The 21,169-nt window shown below is 41.0% G+C and overlaps 1 protein-coding gene across 6 annotated transcripts in view; it reads left to right on the top strand.

Moving 5' to 3' along the window:
* The window catches only part of plcb4a (phospholipase C, beta 4a), a 466,151-nt gene that overhangs the window by 16,712 nt on the left and 428,270 nt on the right, over nt 1-21,169 (top strand). For 2 of the 6 annotated variants that reach the window (XM_068044346.1, XM_068044350.1), the window contains exon 3: nt 1,301-1,359. The exons of the other annotated variants lie outside the window; for them this stretch is intronic. The gene's annotated coding sequence lies outside the window, so the exon portion shown is untranslated. The remainder of the gene's footprint in view (nt 1-1,300; nt 1,360-21,169) is intronic. 6 annotated transcript variants of the gene reach the window in all.

Here is a 21,169-nt window from a genome sequence, read left to right as displayed (position 1 = left end):
GTAAATGACTTCCTCTCATTAGACATTGGATTCCTGTTCAGAGGGGAACAGTTTGCTTTATGTCGTTCTTTCATTAATGCTAGCTTAATTACTACTAGGACAGAAGCAAGAGTTCTGAACATTGTAACTCTTGAGCTGTGATATTTTTGCTCATTTGTGTCTGCTCCCATGCAAGCATCAGTTCTGGGTGTGGTTTCATGCTTTGGGGCCAAATTTATGATTTTCTTGGCAAAAAACAAAATCTTAGTGGCCATGCTGTTCAAGCAGTCTTCCTCCAACAATATCAACTTAGAGCACAGATACAGGGGATCTGCATAGTGAATGTTTATTTTCAGTTTAATAATAGAGTCCATGACATTGGTGATTTGTAAATGGATTATTATTGATGAGTCAAAGCTCTTTATTAAAATAACATAAAATAATATACTAAATAACTGAACAAGTAGGCTGTCAAACAAATATTTTATCAGTTTACTGATGTCATTAAGTCTGCCAATGTTTGTAGGAGCCAATCTGTATGTACGAAATTAAAAGAAATAGCTTGAAGAGGTACATGAAGTCAGAGCTTTGTATTAGCTATGTAACTGCTTAGAATTCTTTAAATGTTTCTGAATACTTGAGACACAGTCAAATATGTCTTGTAGACTTCGCCAGTATCAGTGCTTCACTAAAACTTATTCTAGAAAGATTTAAATTATATATTCAAATCACTTACTTTTTTTAATTAAATTCGTTTCCCCAGAATTTTGGTTAATTTAAACATATAGTTGGTCCGTTTTACAAGCTCACCGTTTTTGAAATAAATATTATTCCTCCCTGCCAGCAGATCATCCTGCACTATTCTCTGGCTGAGAGGTAGGACAGAACTTAGTTTTAGGATTCATGCCACTGGTGTTTCGGCTGCAGGGAGGTGCCCTCGAGTGAGTTGTGTGCTGAATTGCTGCACTGCCCTTATCTTGCCCCATTACTGTTGACACTCTTTTTTTATTCCTGGATGGTTGCAGTAATTACATTGAGTCTACAGCACAGAAGGAGGAAGAGTACCATTAGATGTAACATTTTTCTGTCTCTGGGCAACTTTGGTAAGGAACAACTGCAAAAGTCATTGAAAGGGCTGTACCTGTTTACAAGGCTGGTAGCAGTGAAATCAGTATCTTTTTACCTAAATCAGTGGCACTGGAAATAACCTTTCACCAGACCAACTTGGTTTTATCAGCCTAAATTGTTAACATTGTTCCTCTGTCCACAAATGCTGCTTGCCTGACCTGAACATTTCCAACATTTTCTGTTTTAATTTCAGACTTCCAACATCGGCAGTGTTTTGCTTTTGCTTGAACAAGCTGGTCTTACTCTACCACGGTGAGCTAAAGCTATCTAGTGGGCACCAGTAGTGCCAATGATAAGTTGAGTGCTGCCTTCAATGGGCCAGGATGGTAGCTATGTGTGGAGGGGCATGTTTTAAATTAGGACATTAATTTTATAGAAGGGAAAAACTCTATTCATTGTACAGATAGTGTTGTTGTGTGCTGCTCCCTTGTGACAGTCAAGGAAAATAGCTACTGCATCACTGCGCAGCCTGCTTTATAAGCATTTCATTATGATTTAGTTCATTATGCAGTGTAGAGTAAAAATCCAATTCTTATATAGAGACAGTGGAACAAATGGAGGTAAATCTACCAGCATTGGAAAAATTGCAAACATTTTATACAAACTTTAAACAGTATAAATTAATAATGATTATGCTATGTGAATAACAGTTAATCTGTATTTTCCTTTATTTCAAACATTTAATTTCACCATGAGCATATTGTCCTGTTTGTTTTTTTTTCCGGTTTTTAAAGAGTTTAGTAATTTTGAATACATAGAGGCATTCCCATTGGCTTGTTCTGTATGCTGGTTGTGCTTGCATACTGTTTTAAAAGTGTCTGACTGTCAATGTGGGCCAAAATTAGACAAAAGAAAGCAAATTATTTTACTTGATATCTTTTATGCACTGCAACTGCTCTTACAATTTTAAACAATTTCAAAAATTGTTGTGGTGGAACATGCCTCAAAATTATTATGGCTATGTTAGTGTTGGCCTGAATTCTGCTGCAATGTTTAAAAAGTGACACAAGTTATGTATATTTTACTTTGAAGGGTAGAAGGAAAACAGTAGGGTCCTTGTGCAATAGTGTTACTCTGGTAAAATGTAATTTAGAAAAATAAAATCTTACCCATTCTGGATTAAAATCCGGTCTGTTGGGTGGGTGGTGAGCGTTGAACTTAAACTCGGTAGCATGAAGTTTTAACTTTGGACCTTATCTGCATATCCCTGCTCAGCTGCTGACCAGTGGGCGGGAGCAAAACTTGAGGTTCAAGGAGGCCACTGGCTGGCACCATAGGAACGAACACAGGAAACTAGGTCAGTTGCAGGGAGGAGGAATGGAGAGGCTTTTGTATTTGTGTGGTGGGGGGGGGGTGGGTGGAGGAGGGCGGTGGTGGGAAGGTATGACGATTGGGGCCTGGGGGCCAACAGGACTCGACTGGATCCTTTTCCTGCTGCCTTCACCAGGCAAGAAAGTCACAACAGCTTCTGTGCTCAGGCTGCCAGTTAAAATTGCATCTGGGATTCGAAGGCATCTTCATAAACCTGGTTTGCATATTTAAAGAAGGACCCCCATAGCTTCAGGCTTTAGACAAGTGTCTTTTATGGCCTACTCAGAAGAGCAGGTTAAAATACAAGACAATGGGATCAGTGCCGAATTTTAGTAAGTTACCAGGCTGACTTTTGTCTGCAGGTTGGGCAGGTCGAATTAAAATCGCCCCTATAAAAGAGGAAATCTCCAGAGTGGTTTTTTTCCTTATTAGCTCTGGGTTTTCTCTGTCTTTTTTTGCCTCTCCCTCCCTGAAGATGGCCTGGTTGGGGAAGGGGGTGGGTGGGAGTTGGCAAGAGGGAAGAAGTATTCAGTTATGATGCTCTTATTCATCGTGGTGTAGCGGAGGATTGATGAGCAAACTAATCTTTTCTTGACTGTCAGTCTTGCACATTCACGTATGCTTTCAGCTTCTGTGAGGCACTTACTTAAGCTAGCTTAGGAAAAATGCAATGAAATTAGATCAATTTAGAGACATCTAAAGAAATAGAAATTTTATATTTTATATTTTTAAAAATGTATAACTGAATTTAATCCTGGTTTCAACCATATCAACTCAGGACGTTATTCAAGGAATAATAATTCAACATTTTGGATTATGTTAAATTGAAAAGTGGCTTCTGGATATTTTTACATCTTCAAAATGCCTACTTGCAATGAGCATTTTCCTTGTCACTATTGTTATGACCAGGTGAGAAAGGTGTCTAGGGGTCCCTCTCAGCCTTCACCTGGTCTTACTGTAACGAGGTTTAATTTTAAACACACAATGTTTTTATCTCCCCCTTAGTGAATCCTTGTTCACCGCTTTCCAATCATAAGGCAAAGATACCAGCAGGCAAAGGTTTTCTTAGGCTTAAAGAAAAAAAGTGAAATTTGTTTCACTTTTGAAAATGAACTCTAATTTGGTTAACACTTATGGATACATGCACCCACGCTAGCATGCATACGCGATACACACATGCAGATGGGGACAGAAAGAGCAGAAGAAAAAAAGTGGAAGAGTTTGAGGCAACACCTGAAGAGATTTTGTTACGGGTCTTCGAGCTCACTGTAGAGTCCTTGCTTGTAGGTAGATCTGTTGGGGCCCAGTATTATTTTTAAACCTTGTTCACTGCAGGAGACTTTTCTCTCTTGGGTTCATGTGTCTTCAGTGGGCTTTTGGAGTTCCGTCAGAAGGAGATGGGAGCAGGCAGACCAGCAGGAGGCCTTCAGTCCCGGAGCATTCTACTTTCTGCCAGTTCAAACACTCTCTCTCCAATTTAAAACACTCAGTTCAAACTCTGCAACAGCCGGTTAGTTATGTGACTAACTGGTCTAACCACGTCTGCTTGTGGATTGTATTGGAGTAGGGGATAGCTTCTTTGTTCCCAAACACTCTGTTAATATGCAAAACTGTCTTTCTAACCAGGGGCCTGGCAACCCCTTGTAACAGGCCTTCTGTTTCCAGCAGCAATTTGAAATTTAATGTCCATGTGACAAAATTAATGCGCCTCATTCTGGACAGGTGGGGGCCTGCATGACACTATTAACCAACAAAGGTAAAGTAACCACAAATACTATACAGAAATCATTGTTCACTGTTACTGTCTGACAGACCTGAGCTCTATGAGGGCTTGCATCCTATGTTTTAGGGATAGGAGTGGGCCATTCAGTCCCTCGGCCCTTCTCTGCCTTTCATTTAGATCCCGGTTATGTAACCTCAACTTCATTTTCATGCCTTTGCTCCATATCACTTTATACCCTGACCTAACAAAAATTTGCTTATTTCAGTCTTGAAAGCTCCAATTGGCCAAGCATCCATAGTATATTGGGAGAGTGAGTTTTAAAATTTGTGAGAAAAAAGTGCTTCCTGATACTGCTCAATGGCCTGTTTTAGGATTAGAAATGTCTTTTGAGAGCTTTGCAACTGAAAATTTCAGCTTGCTATTTTGAGTTTAGTAAGCTCAGCTCTGCAAGCCAAGTCTCAATCCAATACATATATGCTTCTTATTGTTTAAGAAGTCAACTGTTATTGCTTTTAGAAATCCAGCCATGATGCAGTTCAGCGACATTCTGTTCAAGAGACAGCTACAATAAAGTTACCAGGTCATACTTTAAGCGTGTTTGAGCATTTTGTAAGTATTGGTGAAGGAACATCGTGCTGCTACTTGACTATTGGTTAACATTTTGTTGGACAGCAGCAGGCCAGATTGTTCTTGCAGAACCAGGAAGAGCACTCTTGCTCAAATTGTACCCACAAACATAAACTAAAACGCACCTGTTGGTCTCCACTTTGGCTGGTCTGGCATTTGCTACTGTGTGGAGCATGTATGGCACACCCTCCTCACAGTACTGTCCTCAAATGGCAGGCGAAGTCCTATGTACATCATAGGATCCTCATTTCTGCATTAAAAGGACCCAATGCCTGTCACAGCTGCGTGTCCAGGCTGCCCAGAGGTTGGGCTGAGGGGAAGGGAATGGGGCAATGTCAACATTCTTGAGGGTGGTGCAAGCGAGTCATGCCTTCAGCATTTCTCTGATTTGAAGTCATTATAAATACCTTGTATGGAATGTGCAATATTGTTTTTAAATAAATTAATAATCCAAGCCTTATGTTTGAAATTCCAATCTGTATATTTATTCATATTCTTTCCCATGACGACTAAAAGTAGTGCACCAAACATGGGCAGAAAACGTTACGATCCTCCGGCACTGTACAAGGGTATAACAGCTGTTATAATAACGTGGTTTACTGAACATTCTTTAATATTTTTAATAAGTCAAGCAGAAGTATAAGAGAATAATTTTGAGCTTAAAACCACATTGAAGGCTTTTTAGCAAACAACATTAATCAAGTTAAGTATGATATTAAGCATTTCCACTCATTTTCCCAAGTGCAGTGATCCCGCGGGTTAGTTTTACTAGCAAATTGCAAATGTAATTTTTCTCAAACATTGTCACATCTGCTTCAGTGAATATTTTATGCATCAGGACGTTATTGGGGCAATGATGTAGAAATAGCAGTATCCATACTGGCTCCATTCAACTTGTTCTTCGTTCAGCCAAAGTTCAACTGGGCTAGTCATTCTGCTGTTTGCGAAAATTAGTGAGAGAAACATGTGATAGCTGCGCTGAGTTTTGTTTGTGTGTATCACAATTCTTGAAGACAAAATCTGACATTGTTTCCCTCAAAGCACAGTCGTGAATATGTGGGGCCGGATTTTCAAAGGGCTGAGGAGGTGGGAACTGGTGCGGGCATGATTTCAAAATCGCATTCCCAGAGGTTGTTTTGGGATCCCGACACTTCTGGGACAAATTGTAATTTTTAAAGGGCCATCGGTGGTGGGAGGGAAAGGAACACCCACTCACCACCAGTTAACAGCCCCATAAGGAGCTTGTTAAGGGGCCTGTCTGGTGCAGAATGGAATTTTTAATTGTTATTTCTGTGAACTCGAATAGTCTGGTGCCCGTTGGTGCATAGCTATCGACTTTGCCGAGGGGCCAACTAAAGTTTATTACTCTTTTTGTCTTGAGATTGGATTTTTTTAATGTACTTTTATGTTGCACCAGCCCAAGGGCTGGATCTTCAGTTTTCCTTCTGAGCCACTTCCATCTCCAGGAACGTTGTTGGCCTGCTAAGTTGCTGCCAGCTCTCTTCGGCAAGGCAGCGGTAGCTCCCAACATGGCTGCCTGTCTTTTCTGCTGATGCCAGGCAGGCAGCTCCTGCCTTCTGGAGGTACTCAGCACCACTAATTGGTCACCAAGCTTGCCTCCTGCCTAATTAGGGCACTTGTATGTAAAAATGGAGTCAGGACTCTGAATTCATTCGGGCGTCGGGGTCCCAATCCCGATTTGATAATCCGGCCCATGGACTCAGTAATTTAGAGGGAATCTGAGTAGTCGTGCCAACTTAAACCAAATTCCCTCTGTGTCCATGAAGTTTTCTTTGTTTTAGCTGTTGCTGCAGTCTCTCCCTGAAGTAACATAAAATTGCACTTTCAAACTGTCAACTGCCAATTTTTTGGCCTTCATTTGTCATGATGTTTCTACAGTTGTCAATCTGCTCACCTGCTGTCCCACCTCCTCTCCCCCCGCTCTCCTGCCCCCCCCCCCCCCCCCACCCCGCCTTTGATGCCCTTGTCCCAGTAAAACCTTTATTCTCGCCCATCCTGATGTGGCCCCATTTCCAAGACACTGCTGAACCCACAACTTCTTTTACTGTCTCCTCTTCCCCCCCCCCACCCCTCCCTTGTTGGTTGACATAGGAAAGGGCACCATTTACATCAGTCAAAACTGGTATCATTGCCTCCTTCCTCAATAAAACCCACACCTCTGTCATTGAAAAAGACTGTTATGTCTGCAACCTCCTTTCCTCTTCCAAGTCCTTGAACATATTTCCTCCCAAATTCATGCCATCTTTCCCGCAATATCATGTTACAATCTTTCCACTCAGGTTTCCTCCCTTTCCATAGCATGGAAATAGCCCTAATCAAAGTCATGCAAGACATACTTGTGACCCTGGTGCATCATATTTCCTCCTCGACCTTTCCACAACCGTCGACACGACCAAACACGCTAGCTTCCACCTATGTCTCTCCTCCGTTGTCCACTTTAGTTGGACTGCTCTCACCTGGTTCCACTGTTTGGATCGGTTTTTGGCCCCCTTCCTCGTTTGCATGCTACATCTTGGTAACATCACTTGAAGACATTGGATCAACTGCCACAATTGGAATTGGGCGAGGGCTTAAATGCATAGATTATAGCGACTGTCCAGGCCCATACAGACTTGTCGGAATTATTGTAATATTGCTTTAATACCTTTCTGTACATAATTGTGGTCATGTGTCTATAGTTGACTTTTTGCATTTATGTCTGTCCACCAAGGGACATGGAGCATTGTATTTATAGAATAGGTACTTGTAAAAGTAAGAAAATGACTTTCAATTATATTTCTGTTAACTATTATCAGTTACCGTTCCTGATGCTTTATGTGCATGACATCATAGTTCCAGTAAAGGGTTAGCACAAGATGAAATGGTTTCACCATTTCTATGATGTACATTCTGATCAGTAGGACTGTTTTTTATTTAGAAAATTTGTTTTGAGGGCTATAAACATTAAAAATCAAGTTATTACATCAGCTGTATTGAGGCCAAACCACAAAGGAATCTTTATCAGATTAATGTTTCATGTATTTTATTGAACAAAATAAGTTCTGGAGTTCATTTGTGCTTATGATTTACATTTTATCATTTTACAGCACAATGCCATGGATTTTTATTAGTAGAGATTTTTCCATAATGGCCACAGTTTAATCACAAATGGCTAGAACTGAATGCAAAGCTCACCTGGAGTGCGATGTGCAATTTTCCACTGACAGTTGATTGTCATAATTATTCATAACTTCATTAATAGATTCGACTTGCTGTCGGGATCTAGCTTAATGGAGGAACTGGAAAATTGCAAAACGAAGGATGTCACTGCCTCCCTAACAGTACTGTGGGTGTACCTACACCTCATGGACTGCAGGGGTTCAAGGAGGTGGCTCACCATTACCTTCTCAAGGGCAGTTAGGGATGGGCAGGAAATGCTGGCCTTACCAGTGACGCTCACATTCCAAGAAGGGATAAAAAGAAAATATGAACGCTTAAGAGAAGTGGCAGAATCGGGAGAAGCTCAAAAGGCATTTAAACCCTTGGCAGCCTTTGCTGAAATCAAAGGGAGAGAGAGGGGAAACAACTTATTCATCAAAAATGAAGTGAAAGGAAATCTGAAATGCAGGCGTGAAACAGAGCCTACAGGCAAGTAAGCGAGTAACTCAGCACCTGATCCCTATTTGATGGCTGGTAAACTGATGATGTTGCTTGAAGGATATATTTGCCTTGGAGGGGATGCAGCACAGATTTACCAGAATGATGCTGGGGCGAAAAGGGTTAAAGTATGAGGACGGGTTGCATACCCTAGACTTGTATTCCCTTCACTTGAGTATAGAAAATTAAGGGATGATCTAATTGAGATGTTTAAGATGATAAAAGGATTTGATAGGGTAGAGAGAACAAGAAATTATCTCCTCTGATGGCAGAGTCCAGAAGAATGGGGAATCACGTTAAAATTAGAGCTAGGCTGTTGAGGGGTTATGTCAGGAAGCACTTCACAAAGGGTAGTGGAAATCTGGAACTTTTGTGGAGGGTAGTGGTTGGAAAATGTTTCAAACCAGGGCTCAGTTGAAAATTTGAAAACTGAGATTGATAGATTGTTGAGCAGAATTGATTTCCATCTACCTGCCTTGGGTTCTGAAATAAGTTGCAGATCCGCTATGAACTAATTGCCTGGCAGATCAGGCTTTGGTGGGGGGGGGGGGGGGGGGTGGGGGGGTGATCAGTGACCTATTCTTGGTCCTGTGTAAGAGCGGAGCTGTGTCATTTTATTTTCCCCAAAGGAATTTGTGTGTAGCTGATTTATGCTGGTTTTACTCCTAAACATTGCTGCCCATGAATTTCCTTTAATCATTTGCATTGTTCACAAGTTACGGGTGTGGAAACCTCACTTAGCTCATTTTCACAGCTCGACCTTCCCCCTTGCATACATCTAGAGAACATGTGTTTCCTGCATTTGCATCAGTTCTGAAAGGGAGTTAATGTGCTCCCAATATTTTAGGCATAACGGGGTTTGAACTCGTGTTTTTATTAGTTATACTTATTCCATGACAATATGAAAGGCACAATTCAGCATAGCTGTGTCTCATCAGACCCCTTTCAACAGGGCTGTGTTCTCCCACCTGCACTGTTTGGGATCTTCTCCCTGCTGCTCTCACATGCGTTCAAGTCTTAAGAAGGAATTTTCCTCCACACGAGATCAGATGGCCGGTTGTTCAACCTTGCCCGTCTAAGAGCGAAGACCAAAGTATGGAAGGTCCTCATCAGGGAACTCCTCTTTGCTGACGATGCTGCATTAACATCCCACACAGAAGAGTGTCTGCAGAGACTCATCGACAGGTTTGAAGCTGCCTGTACTGAATTTGGCCTAACCATCAGCTTCAAGAAAACGAACATCATGGGACAGGACGTCAGAAATGCTCCATCCATCAATATCGGCGACCACGCTCTGGAAGTGGTTCAAGAGTTCGCCTACTTAGTCTCAACTATCACCAGTAACCTGTCTCTCGATGCTGAAATCAACAAGCGCATGGGAAAGGCGTCCGCTGCTATGTCCAGACTGGTCAAGAGAGTGAGAGAAAATGGCGCACTGACACGGAACACAAAAGTCCGAGTGTATCAAGCCTGTGTCATTAGTACCTTGCGCTACGACAGCGAGGCCTGGACAACGTATGTCAGCTAAAAGTGACGTCTCAATTCATTCCATCTTCGCTGCCTCCGGAGAATCCTTGGCATCAGGTGACAGGACCATATCTCCAACGCAGAAGTCCTCGAGGCGGTCAACATCCCCAGCATATACACCCTACTGAGCCAGCGCCGCTTGAGATGGCTTGGCCATGTGAGCCGCTTGGAAGATGGCAGGATTCCCAAGGACACATTGTACAATGAGCTCGTTACTGGTATCAGACCCACCAGCCGTCCATGTCTCTGCTTTAAAGATGTCTGCAAACGCGACGAAGTCCTGTGACATTGATCACAAGTCATGGGAGTCAGTTGCCAGAGCTGGCAGACAACCATAAAGGCGGGGCTAAAGAGTGGCGAGTCGAAGAGACTTAGCAGTTGTCAGGAAAAAAGACCGAAGCGCAAGGGGAGAGCCAACTGTGTAACAGCCCCGACAACCAATTTTATCTGCAGCGCCTGTGGAAGAGTCTGTCACTCTAGAATTGGCTTTTATAGCCACTCCAGGCGCTGCTTCACAAACCACTGACCACCTCCAGGCGCTTACCCATTGTCTCTCGAGACAAGGAGGCCAAAGAAGACTTATGGCATGCTGTATTTCTCCTTAGTGATACCTGCATTGTATTTTCTGTATCTTGGAATACATTTTTATTCCATCACAACCTTGCATTTGAAAAGTGAAAAGCTTCTACAATTGAATTTTTGTAAGTATGTAGGTCTGGAGTTCTCCACATTTATACCCATGAAACAAGCATAATCTAGGCATAAGTGAGTTATTTGTGCAATTAAAATACTGCCAAGCCTCCTTGGTTTTTTACAGCCGCCCATCAAACCGTCCACCAAAATGAATCCATACCCACAAAACAGCCCCACTCCCAACTCGCAAAGGCGCCATCTGCCAGTTACGTTCTGTTAGGAGGGTCCTTTGCACGTGGCGAACAGATTTTCAGGCTCAGCCGCAAAGAAAGTCATTCTTGTGTTTTGTTGCAATTTTCAGCGGACTTGAAAGGACTAATCCTCATTGCGACTTGCTCTGTATTTTCTGTTTCTTTTAATGTATGTTTGTGGCATGGTAGAAGTTAGATCAAAAATTGAAAAGCTTCTCCATTTGCAGGTTCATAAACTTGCTGTGCTTGATTTGCATAAATGGTAGTTAAGAGGGTTGAAACTTAAATTTTTATACTTGGAGGAAATATATGATGTGCATTCGGAGGTGTTCTTGGACCCCAGTTGTTTATACTGATTTCAAGCCACTGATTTATGCCCATTTTAATTTTGGATGGATTTTAATGAATAATGAAATTGAATACTTGAGTGTAGTTTGATGGCGGTAAAATGATTGCGATGTTTGCCACTTGTTTTGGGCTTCTTAATGCGCATAAATGATTTTCATAACATCATTGCTGAAGAGGGACTTAAAGAAATCGGATAGTTTATTACCTGCACTTTCCTAAGCCCCGATTGCTTACGCTGATTTTTCATTTGTTTACACTGGTTTGTGCAACTGCTGATGGTCTCAGGAAAATTCAGCTTAGGTTGCTGTTGGTGAGATTGATGTAAATTTTAGTGTGATTTTGGCGTATGTCAGATTGAGGAGGTTGCAACCATTTAGTTGATGTATGCTTTGGCCAATATGTCAGCACCAGCATCTGCTAAAGCATTAAAGTACAAGACCATATTCAACAGTCCATTCGCTGCTGTTGATACTCACCATCATTGCATAAAATACTTGTCGTCTAACCGCAGTGTTTTGGGTTCACAAAATGTGCGTGTAAAGAACGGGTGCATTAGGTTCCTGCAATATTCGGAACAAAATAACCAAAAAGAGCAAGGCTAAGAAATCCAACCACGCTTACTGGACACATGGGCACCAATCAGTGCCAGAGCCTCAACAAGTTCAGTTGTGATGGGACTTACTAGCATTATTAGCCGATGCTCTTATGCTAACACTAACCAGTGCGAGGAATCTTTCTGCAATTGGTGCTGAGAGTTCAACGATACTGACTACCAATATGAGAATGCTGAGAGTGAAAGAATGTTGGCAGCAAGGTATAATTTACACCAACCAGTGCTGAACTCCAACATCTAGTTCAAGGCAGAAAGTATGCATAACAGAATAACAAGATAGGAAAACAGTGAAATCTAGACTGATTATGATGTGCTGGTGCAATAGGAAAGTTAGAAAACGTCAAAACTATGAATTTTGAGAGGCACCCATATCATGCAGCAGCCTGTTTGAATGCTGATTTCATAGGAAAACTGGCAACCTAAGAATTGGATAGCCAGTTAGATGTTGGAATACATCTTGCATTGTTACCATGTTACAGGAAGAAGCGCAGGGGACAGATTAAAGTTCAATCCACTTACTCCACAGATGTTTGGACATCTCCCAGTCAGTCGGGTTTCAATTGATCGCATACGCAAAGTTCCCACATGGAGAGTTTCCCATACGATTACCAAACATTACTGCCTGCATTGTAGTACATGATTGGGTTTTTGGCAGTTGGTTTTACGGGTGCCTCCTGTGTTTTATATATTTCTGTTATGCTTCTGTGGTGTTTGGAAAATGTGGAATAACGGAAAATAACCTACCTTTTTAAGTTCTAGTTCACCCTAAGGATTATGAACAATGCCATGTATCTCAATTCCATCTCTCTGTCCAGTAGACACAGAAATGCTATACAGGTGCATTACCTTTGTTCACTAGTATTGCCAATAGTAATTTATAGCATATGGACTTTGAGAGCCTAGTTACATTTCACGTGTGTTGCTGACAACTTATTGAAACACGCGGGATAATTTCTAGCAAAGTCTGATGAAAAGTTAAATATGTTGGGCACAGTTTATGCACTGTGCACATGGTATGAAGATGCTGTTGAAAGCCATTTGTTATTGAGCTGTATTTTTGGACTGAATTCATCTAAGCTGAAGGATGTAAAGTTGCTTTAATTTTATCAACTGAAATTTTCCCTCCGGAAACTAAACTGATTATTACTTCAGTCATCTTCAACCTATGGTTTCATAATTGTCTTTCATTGCTCACAGCTGAGAACTATAAAAAGTTTGCTGAAGTAACATAAGATAATGTTTCCAATTACCCTCCTGATCCCAACCTCAGAGCCTCTCCTCAAGGATTTGTTGCAGAAATTCTTTCTGATGTGCTATAGGACTATTGCAGGAATGTTACTATTAATATGTACAAATTTTATATAAATTGTCAAACCCTTGAGGGAAAAAAGATTTTAAAATAAATTGTACATTGGGTAAACCAGAGATTGGGTGTAAAGGTTTCATAGCTGTGTTATAAAACGCAAGGAACTAATTAAAACATAACATTGGCCTTATTTATCTGAACGTGTCAAATCTATCTAGTCAGTTGATTCATATATTAAAAATTCTTTGCAATGCCCAATCTCTCAAAAAAATCTAATTTACAGTCTAGAAATTTTTAAAGACCTTAGTCTAGAAATTACTTTCAGCAGTATTGCTGTGCAAAGAAAGTATCCATTTCACCTCTACTATTTTGCTAGATATTTTAACCCATTTGCTTTAGTTGGGTTAATGCCTATGTTGAAATGACAGAGGTTTGTGATGAATGTGCTGAGTGTTTGTGTCTCTCAGTAGTTTCAAGGCTCTTGTTTCTTGTCACATTAACATGCTGTATCATCCTGAAATAAATGCAGCATTTGGCATAACCATACATCTTACAGGAAAGGCCTTGAATTTATGTCGTACCATTCAGGACCTCAGGAGATCCCAAAGGGCTTTACAGCCAATTAAGTACTTTTTGAAGTGCAGTCGCTACTGTAACACAGGGATAGGTGGCAGGCAATTTCTGCACAGCAAGGTCCCACCAACGGCAATGAGATGCATGAGTTGATCTGTGTTTAGTGATGTTGATGGATATATAAACGTTAGCCATGGGATCTAGGTTTAACGTCTCAACCAAAAAAACAGCACCTCCTTGAGTATTGCGTTGAAGTATTAGTAGGGCTTGAACCCATGATCTTTTGTGTGAAACTTCATCAGATGCCTTTGCGAAGTCTAAGTGCTCAATGTAGTAGGGTTTACCACAGGCGACTAAAGTTGTTACATGCTCAATGAAATCAAGAAGATTGATTGATTGGGCAGGATCTTTTGCACCTAAAGCAGTATTGATACTGTTTTGGTAGTTTGTTGTACAGATAATCTTCAAGTTTACTACTGTTAGCTGATTCCATTATTTTATGTGGAATTGAAGTAAGATTAATGGGTTGGCTTTATCTGAGGATTGATTTGTTTTAACCCCTCACCTATTTCTATTGAAGTCTTGAGTTATGCCTTGCTACTCTTTTGGGGAAGGCCTACTGTTTACTTCCTCAAGGTATTCACAAGGGAAGACGTAATCAGTCCCTAATGGACCAGTTATGTTTTTACAACAATCTGATTGATGGCTTCACGGACACTTTGTATCAGCTTTTTATTTCCAGATGAAGAGCTAAAACCAAATTCTCAAAACGCCATAGTGAGATTTGAATACGTGATTTTTGGATTATTAGTCCACTCCTCTGGTTTACTAGTCCACTAACGCGCACTCTAGGCTATTGTACCATACTTGATAATTTTTGTGGTCACTCTCCCAGGAATTGTATGAATTTTGTTTCTTTTACATTATCTGGGTCATTCAAGAATACCAGTTCAATATGTTGATTGCCTCTCATGGGTTCCCTTATGCACAGTCATAATTGCAGTCTTGCATTTCATTTGCCAACTCTTGACTCAAAATCATTTCTGTTGGGTTGATTGAACCCTCCAAGTGAAATTACTTTCCTAATTTTGCACACCTTTCTTGTTTCTTCAGAGTGCAAGTTGTCCTTTTTTCTTGTCGTGAGCTGGTGGTTATTGTAGGAAATCACTCAAGTTAGCTTAAACTTACTGACATTAGATCTAGAGTAGTTCATTCTGTAACTTAATACCTCCCAAAGGATAAATATTATAAAATCCATTCTTGAGATAAGGGCATCTCTGGCAAATCTGGCATTTATTGCCCATCCCTGATTACCTTTGAGATGATGATGGGTTGCCATCTTGAACTGCTGCACTCTGTGGTGAAGGTGAAGATGGGGAGTTCCAGGGTTTTGTCGCAGCAACGATGAAAGAATAGCGATATACGCCAAAGTCGGGATGTTGTTTGACTCGGATGGGAACTTGACCGTGATGGTGTTCCCGTGCACCTGCTGCTTTTGTCCTTCCAAGTGTTGGGCATCGTGAGTTTGTCTTTCTGAGGAGACCTTGGCATGTTGCTGCAGTGCAGCCACTGTGTGCCAGTGGTGGGGCAAGTGGATGTTTAAGGTATGGAGTGCATTTACTTCCCAGTTGTCCCTAACTTTGGACCTAAATATGATTTGAACAGAGTACTTTCTTAAATGGTGAAAAGTTGGAATCATTGGAGACCCAACGAGAGTTGAGAGTTCATGCAAATAGACCGTTAAAATGTCTCTTTTTTTTTTATTCTTTCATGGGATGGGCAACTATTTCTGCTGGCAAAAAAAACCAAAAAGGCTAATGGAATGCTGGCCTTTCCATGTAAAGGAATAGAATACAATGGGTTAGAAGACATGCTACAGCTCTAAAAAGCCCTGGTAGATGACACCTGGAGTTAAGGAAGGATATATTGGCCTTGGCAGTGCAGCGTAGATTTACTAGAATGATACCTGGACTCCAAGGGTTAAATTATGAGGCGAGATTACACAAATTAGGGTTGTATTCCGTGAAATTTAGAAGGTTAAGTGCCAATTTGATCGTTTTCAAGATATTAAGCGAAACTGCTTGGGTAGATGGAGAGAAACTATTTCTGCTGGTTGGGGAGTCCAGCATCACGTGACGTAGCCCAAAAGGTAGAGCCAGGCCTTTCAGGAGTGAAATTACGAAACACTTCTGCACAAAAAAGGGCAGTGGAAGTTTGGAACTCTCTGCCATAAACGGCAGTTGATATCGGGTCAATAGAAAATATTAATTCTGAGATTGATTTCTTTTTTTGCTAACTAAAGGTATTAAGGGATATGGGGCAAAGGAAGCCATATGGAGTTGGGTCATAGATCAGCCATTGAATGACGGAGCAGGCTTGAGGAGCTAAAGGGTCTACTCCTGTTCCCATGTTCCTCAAATGTTCAGTCCTTTCCCCACATTGACTGTTGTAAAGGCCACTAAAAGGTTACTGTTAACAAAGGCCATTTGGCCCTTACTGATACATCCATCCAGAAAAATTCCACCCCCTGCCCGACTGCCGCAATTCATTTGTTTTTTAAATTATTCCAGGGATTTGCTTCCACCATTCTATCTGGAAGTCTGTTCTCCAAATTGATCACTCTGCTTCTGCACCTTGATCACTCTGGGCATGGAGAAGAATTTCTTGTACATTACGTAAATTGAGCCTATATTCTCTGGAGTTTCGAAGAATGAGAGGCGATCTAATTGAGACATACAAGATTCTGAAGGGGCTTGATAGGGTAGAAGCTGAGAGATTGTTCCCACTGGTCAGGAAATCTAGAACATGGGGACACAGTCTCAGGATAAGGGGCCAGTCATTCAGGACTGCGATCAAAGGGTTGTGAATCTTTGGAATTCACTACCCCAGAGGGTTGTGGATGCTCCATCATTGAATACATTTAAGGCTGAGATAGATCTCGCAGGGAATCGAGGGATATAGGGAGCGGGCAAGAAAATGGAATTGAAGCCCAAGATAGGCCATGATGGTATTGAATGATGGAGCAGGCTCGATGGGCCATATAGTCTACTTCTGCTTCTATTTCTTGTGTTCTTGTATTAGTCTTCAAATTAATTTTCCTTGGTTAAACTTGTGTCCCTTTGTTTTGCCCCCACAATGTAAGTTGATGTAATATTCTGAGTTTACTTTTTTCATTTCCTTAGCCATCTTGCATACCTCTATATAATCTCATCTCAGGCATCTCTTTGTTAGCTGATAACCCCAAGATTTTCCAGTCTTTCTTAATTTAGACACCTGACACTAGGGATCTGTCTTGTGGCTTGTTGATTACAGCACTTGAATGTCTCTCTTATTTCTTGGTGACTAGAAATGACAAGATTTAGTCTAATTTAAGCAGTATAAAGTTTGTTCACTACATTCTTTAACTTGCATTCTATTGTTTTGACTGTGTAGTTACTATTCCATTGCCGTTGTTAGTTGCTGATCTTCATTGGTTGGGCAGATTTATAATCAAGCCTACTGAGACACTCTGGCTTGTCTCAGCTGCATTCTTATCTTTTTAAATGTCTTTCATTGAGTCATATTTTTCCCTGATGTGTAGTAATATACACAGATGCATTAAATTTCTTTGATCATTATTCTGCTAGCTTACCTATTTTGTCCACCCTATTCTGAAGTTCTTATCCATCTCTTCTAATTCCATTGCTCCTCCATGGTACCATCTGCAAATTTGACCATTTTGGATTGAGAATCTAATTCTAGGTCATTGTGCCCCTCTCTTTCTTCTTTTAAGATGCTCCTTAAAAACCTACCTCTTTGACTAATCTATTGGCCATCTGTCCTAATATAGCCTTATGTCGCTCGGTGTCAGATTTTACTTAACCCTCCTGTGAAGCGCCTTGGGATGCTTTATTGGGTTAAAGGCACTATATAAATGCAAGTTGTTGAATTACAAATTGAGGTGATTTTGTTTTTGCATTCTTATTTCCTTTTTGCATTTTGCTCCATGCTTTAGCTAGTTTTGATGGGTAGTCCTTGATTTTTGGATAATTTGCTTTTTCTCCCCCACTTTGCCAATGCTTTTCTTATTCATCTTGATTGTGAATAGCATCATGCAAATATGTGAGGATGAATATACCTGGGGAAGCGGGGTTGGGGTCACCTTTCTGCCACTACCTTCCCTTTTTATAGCAAGTTTCAGCCCTTTATAAGAACCACAGTCTTGACCGGTTTTGTCGTCTACAGCCACGTGCGTCAGGCCCAGTTCTCTCAGCAAGCTTTGCCTGTGCCTGAAGCTTATTCAAAATAGAGGTGGGCCGATTGCAAAACCTGGTGCAGTCAGCCCATGCGACTGAGGCGGGAGGAGTGCACTGTTTATTCTAGTTCCACTTCTCCACAGTTCACAACATATATTTAAATTTTCCCATTTACCGATAATCTATTTTTCCCAGAATAAAACACCAAGTTTCTTTAATAAACAACAACATTTTTCATTTATTATAAAACAAGTCGTAACTGTAATGAAGTAAAGCATAAACACACAGATTGAAAAATATAAAAGCTCCTTTTTTTTAACCTCAGCCCCACACACACACACACACACACACACACACACACACACACATCGGTTAACCAGAAAAACAAAAGTAAATTTTGCTTTAGAGCTCTGTTACAAAAATAAAAGACAAAAAAAAACACTTAGGCTGAATACTTGCTCATTCTTGAAGAAAAAAAGAGAAGATATGGAAAGATGTCCTTTGTTTTAGTTTGGCAGAGAGATGGCTGTCACTGGGATCTTCCTATAACAGTTCTTTCCAGGCGATGTTGAAGATCAGTTTGGGTAGGCTTTCCAAGAAATGCAGTTTGAGGTTTCAGTCAGGCCTTGCAGCAGAAATGGGGCAACAGAGGTTTCATTTCCCACATATTCAGTATGCTGGGTTTCTTTAAATACAGGAGGAAAGAGGAGACTGACAGACTGGACACACAGGGTTTCTTGCAAAGGAAGAGAAAGAGGTGAGCTGGGTTTCCTTGGCAGGCAAAAACCAGCTATCCTCAAAGTAGTTTATACTCCAACTCACTGTCCAAAGTGAAACCAAAATAATATCACCAGAATCAAGCCTGCTGATGTCTATAAATCTTGATCTGTCACTTTTCTGTGTAAACATCTTCAAGTCAAAGCAACAAGCTGGGTAAATACCTGCAAACAGTTGCTTGCAGTAGGCCTTGTTTACAAGCCAAGTCCAGGAAACCTCTGGTGACCTTTTGTTTTTTAAAAAAAACACAAAGTTCAGCATCTCTTCATGCTTCCAGATGAACCAATGTCCATGATTCAACGATAAGTCTTTAAAAAGATATTTTACAAAAAATAGCGGCACTCTCGTAACAAATGGTGTACACAGCCTAAAATTGGATCTTACTTTATATAGTAAGTATTGGAGGTGTGTCACAAATGGAGGTAGAGATACAAGTTTCCTGTAACCATTCTTGGAATATTATGAAAATTTGTGTATAATGTCAGATGTGCTATCTGAGATTACACTCAATGTTACAACAAACACCCTCATTGGGAAGGTGGTGGGCAGACTTGCATAGCTGTTGCCATTTTGGTTTATGTGGTGTCCACGCTGTAATAATTTCTCGCGCTTTTATAAGTCACAAATTTACTGTTCCTCTAACCTTTTCTTGGATGATAGTTTTCTTTTAATACTGTTACTTGTATCCCCAAAGACACATTGTACAGTGAGCTCGCCACTGGTATCAGACCCACCAGCCGTCCATGTCTCCGCTTTAAAGACGTCTGCAAACGCGACATGAAGTCCTGTGACATTGATCACAAGTCGTGGGAGTCAGTTGCCAGCGATCGCCAGAGCTGGCGGGCAGCCATAAAGGTGGGGCTAAAGTGTGGCGAGTCGAAGAGACTTAGCAGTTGGCAGGAAAAAAGACAAAAGCGCAAGGGGAGAGCCAACTGTGTAACAGGCCCAACAAACAAATTTTTCTGCAGCACCTGTGGAAGAGTCTGTCACTCTAGAATTGGCCTTTATAGCCACTCCAGGCGCTGCTCCACAAACCACTGACCACCTCCAGGCGCATACCCATTGTCTCTCGAGATAAGGAGGCCAAAGAGATCTCCGTATTCACAGATTGATGACAACTAGCATTTAACTTCTAGCTCTCAAGTAGTATCTATTTTGCCTAGAACACAACAGAATCAGGTACTCTGTCAAAATTACAGAAATAAGTTGAAGTAGTGGAATTGCCTTACGTTACAGGTGATGTACTTTTAAACTGTTCCACTGAAAACTTGTAACTCTCTTATCTTCTGCCCCCTCGCCAAAAAAAGCAACACAATGCTGTAGCTTTAATTCTGCATAAGCTGTTTTAAAAGTAATTCCTTTGGGATTCACTTTGTAAGAGTCAGCAATCTATTTTAAAAGCCCTTTATTCACTGAAGTAGAAAGATGTATTGTGTGCTTGTGAAATTCGGCAGAGGACCCTTTTAGGATGTAAATAGGGCTGCGTGGTTGAATGTGCCACACTGCCACTCCCCATCCCCCATGGGACAGCGTTCTGCCATGTTTAGTGTGAGTGCTGTAGCAAGTTACTAGCTTAAAATATGTTCACAGCTGACTTAATTTACTTTGTGTTACCAGAGTTTGTCATGCCAATGCAGTTGCCTTATTGATGGCTGCTAAAGTATCTTGTGTTTAGTTTTGCCAAAGCTAATTAAGCATAAAATATTTTTAGTGTGTAGTTTTAGAGTTGGTTTCTTAGATTTAGTACACTGTGTAAGTGCATGTAGAGTATTTTGCAGATCGCTTTTAATTGGATTAGGCTGTTTGTGTTAAAACATGGCTTTGCAGGGATTCTAGTTATTGACAAATATTTAAAATAGGTTGGTGCTAATGTTCGATCAGTTTACTTTTTCATAACTTATTCTGTACTAATTGCAAAAACGATTAAATACCATGACATTACTGAAATAAAATTCGTATAGTCCAATTAACTAAAGCAATATTTAAAAAATACAGTTTAATCATGTAATGCAATGTGTGCAGAACTGGAAATTTTCATAGAAATCCATAGCAATCCACACCTGACTTTATTTCTTCTAGTACTGGACAGTGGTACTGCTTGGCCACTGCTCCTCAGGATAACAGACCAAATGGTTGTAGTCAGATCATTGAAATCCTCAGATGGTTATTGGCAAGGCTCCAGTGCTATCATTATCAGCCCTCTCTAATCTAGCACCTCGTTATAAGAATCTGGACATCTAAGATTCCCTTCATGTGTTCTGCTGCAGAAAGGCCTGGAACTGCCATACGTTCCAGCACAGAGCAGAACTTGCATCCGCAAAGATAGATGGCAGACTAAGCCAGTGAACCTGCCACGGATAAGTGGGTTGTGTCCCTATTGGGGGGCGGGATGGGGGCAGAGGGGAGAGAGAGAGAATACTTCACATCAGGCAGACAGACACTGTACTGTATGAATATTTGCATGGCTTGATTTGGAACCAC

The sequence above is a fragment of the Heterodontus francisci genome, chromosome 13, assembly GCF_036365525.1.
Source record: "Heterodontus francisci isolate sHetFra1 chromosome 13, sHetFra1.hap1, whole genome shotgun sequence".
Taxonomy (NCBI): domain Eukaryota; kingdom Metazoa; phylum Chordata; class Chondrichthyes; order Heterodontiformes; family Heterodontidae; genus Heterodontus; species Heterodontus francisci.
The sequence above is the reverse complement of the archived record's forward strand: the minus strand, read 5'-3'. Positions and strand labels throughout refer to the sequence as shown.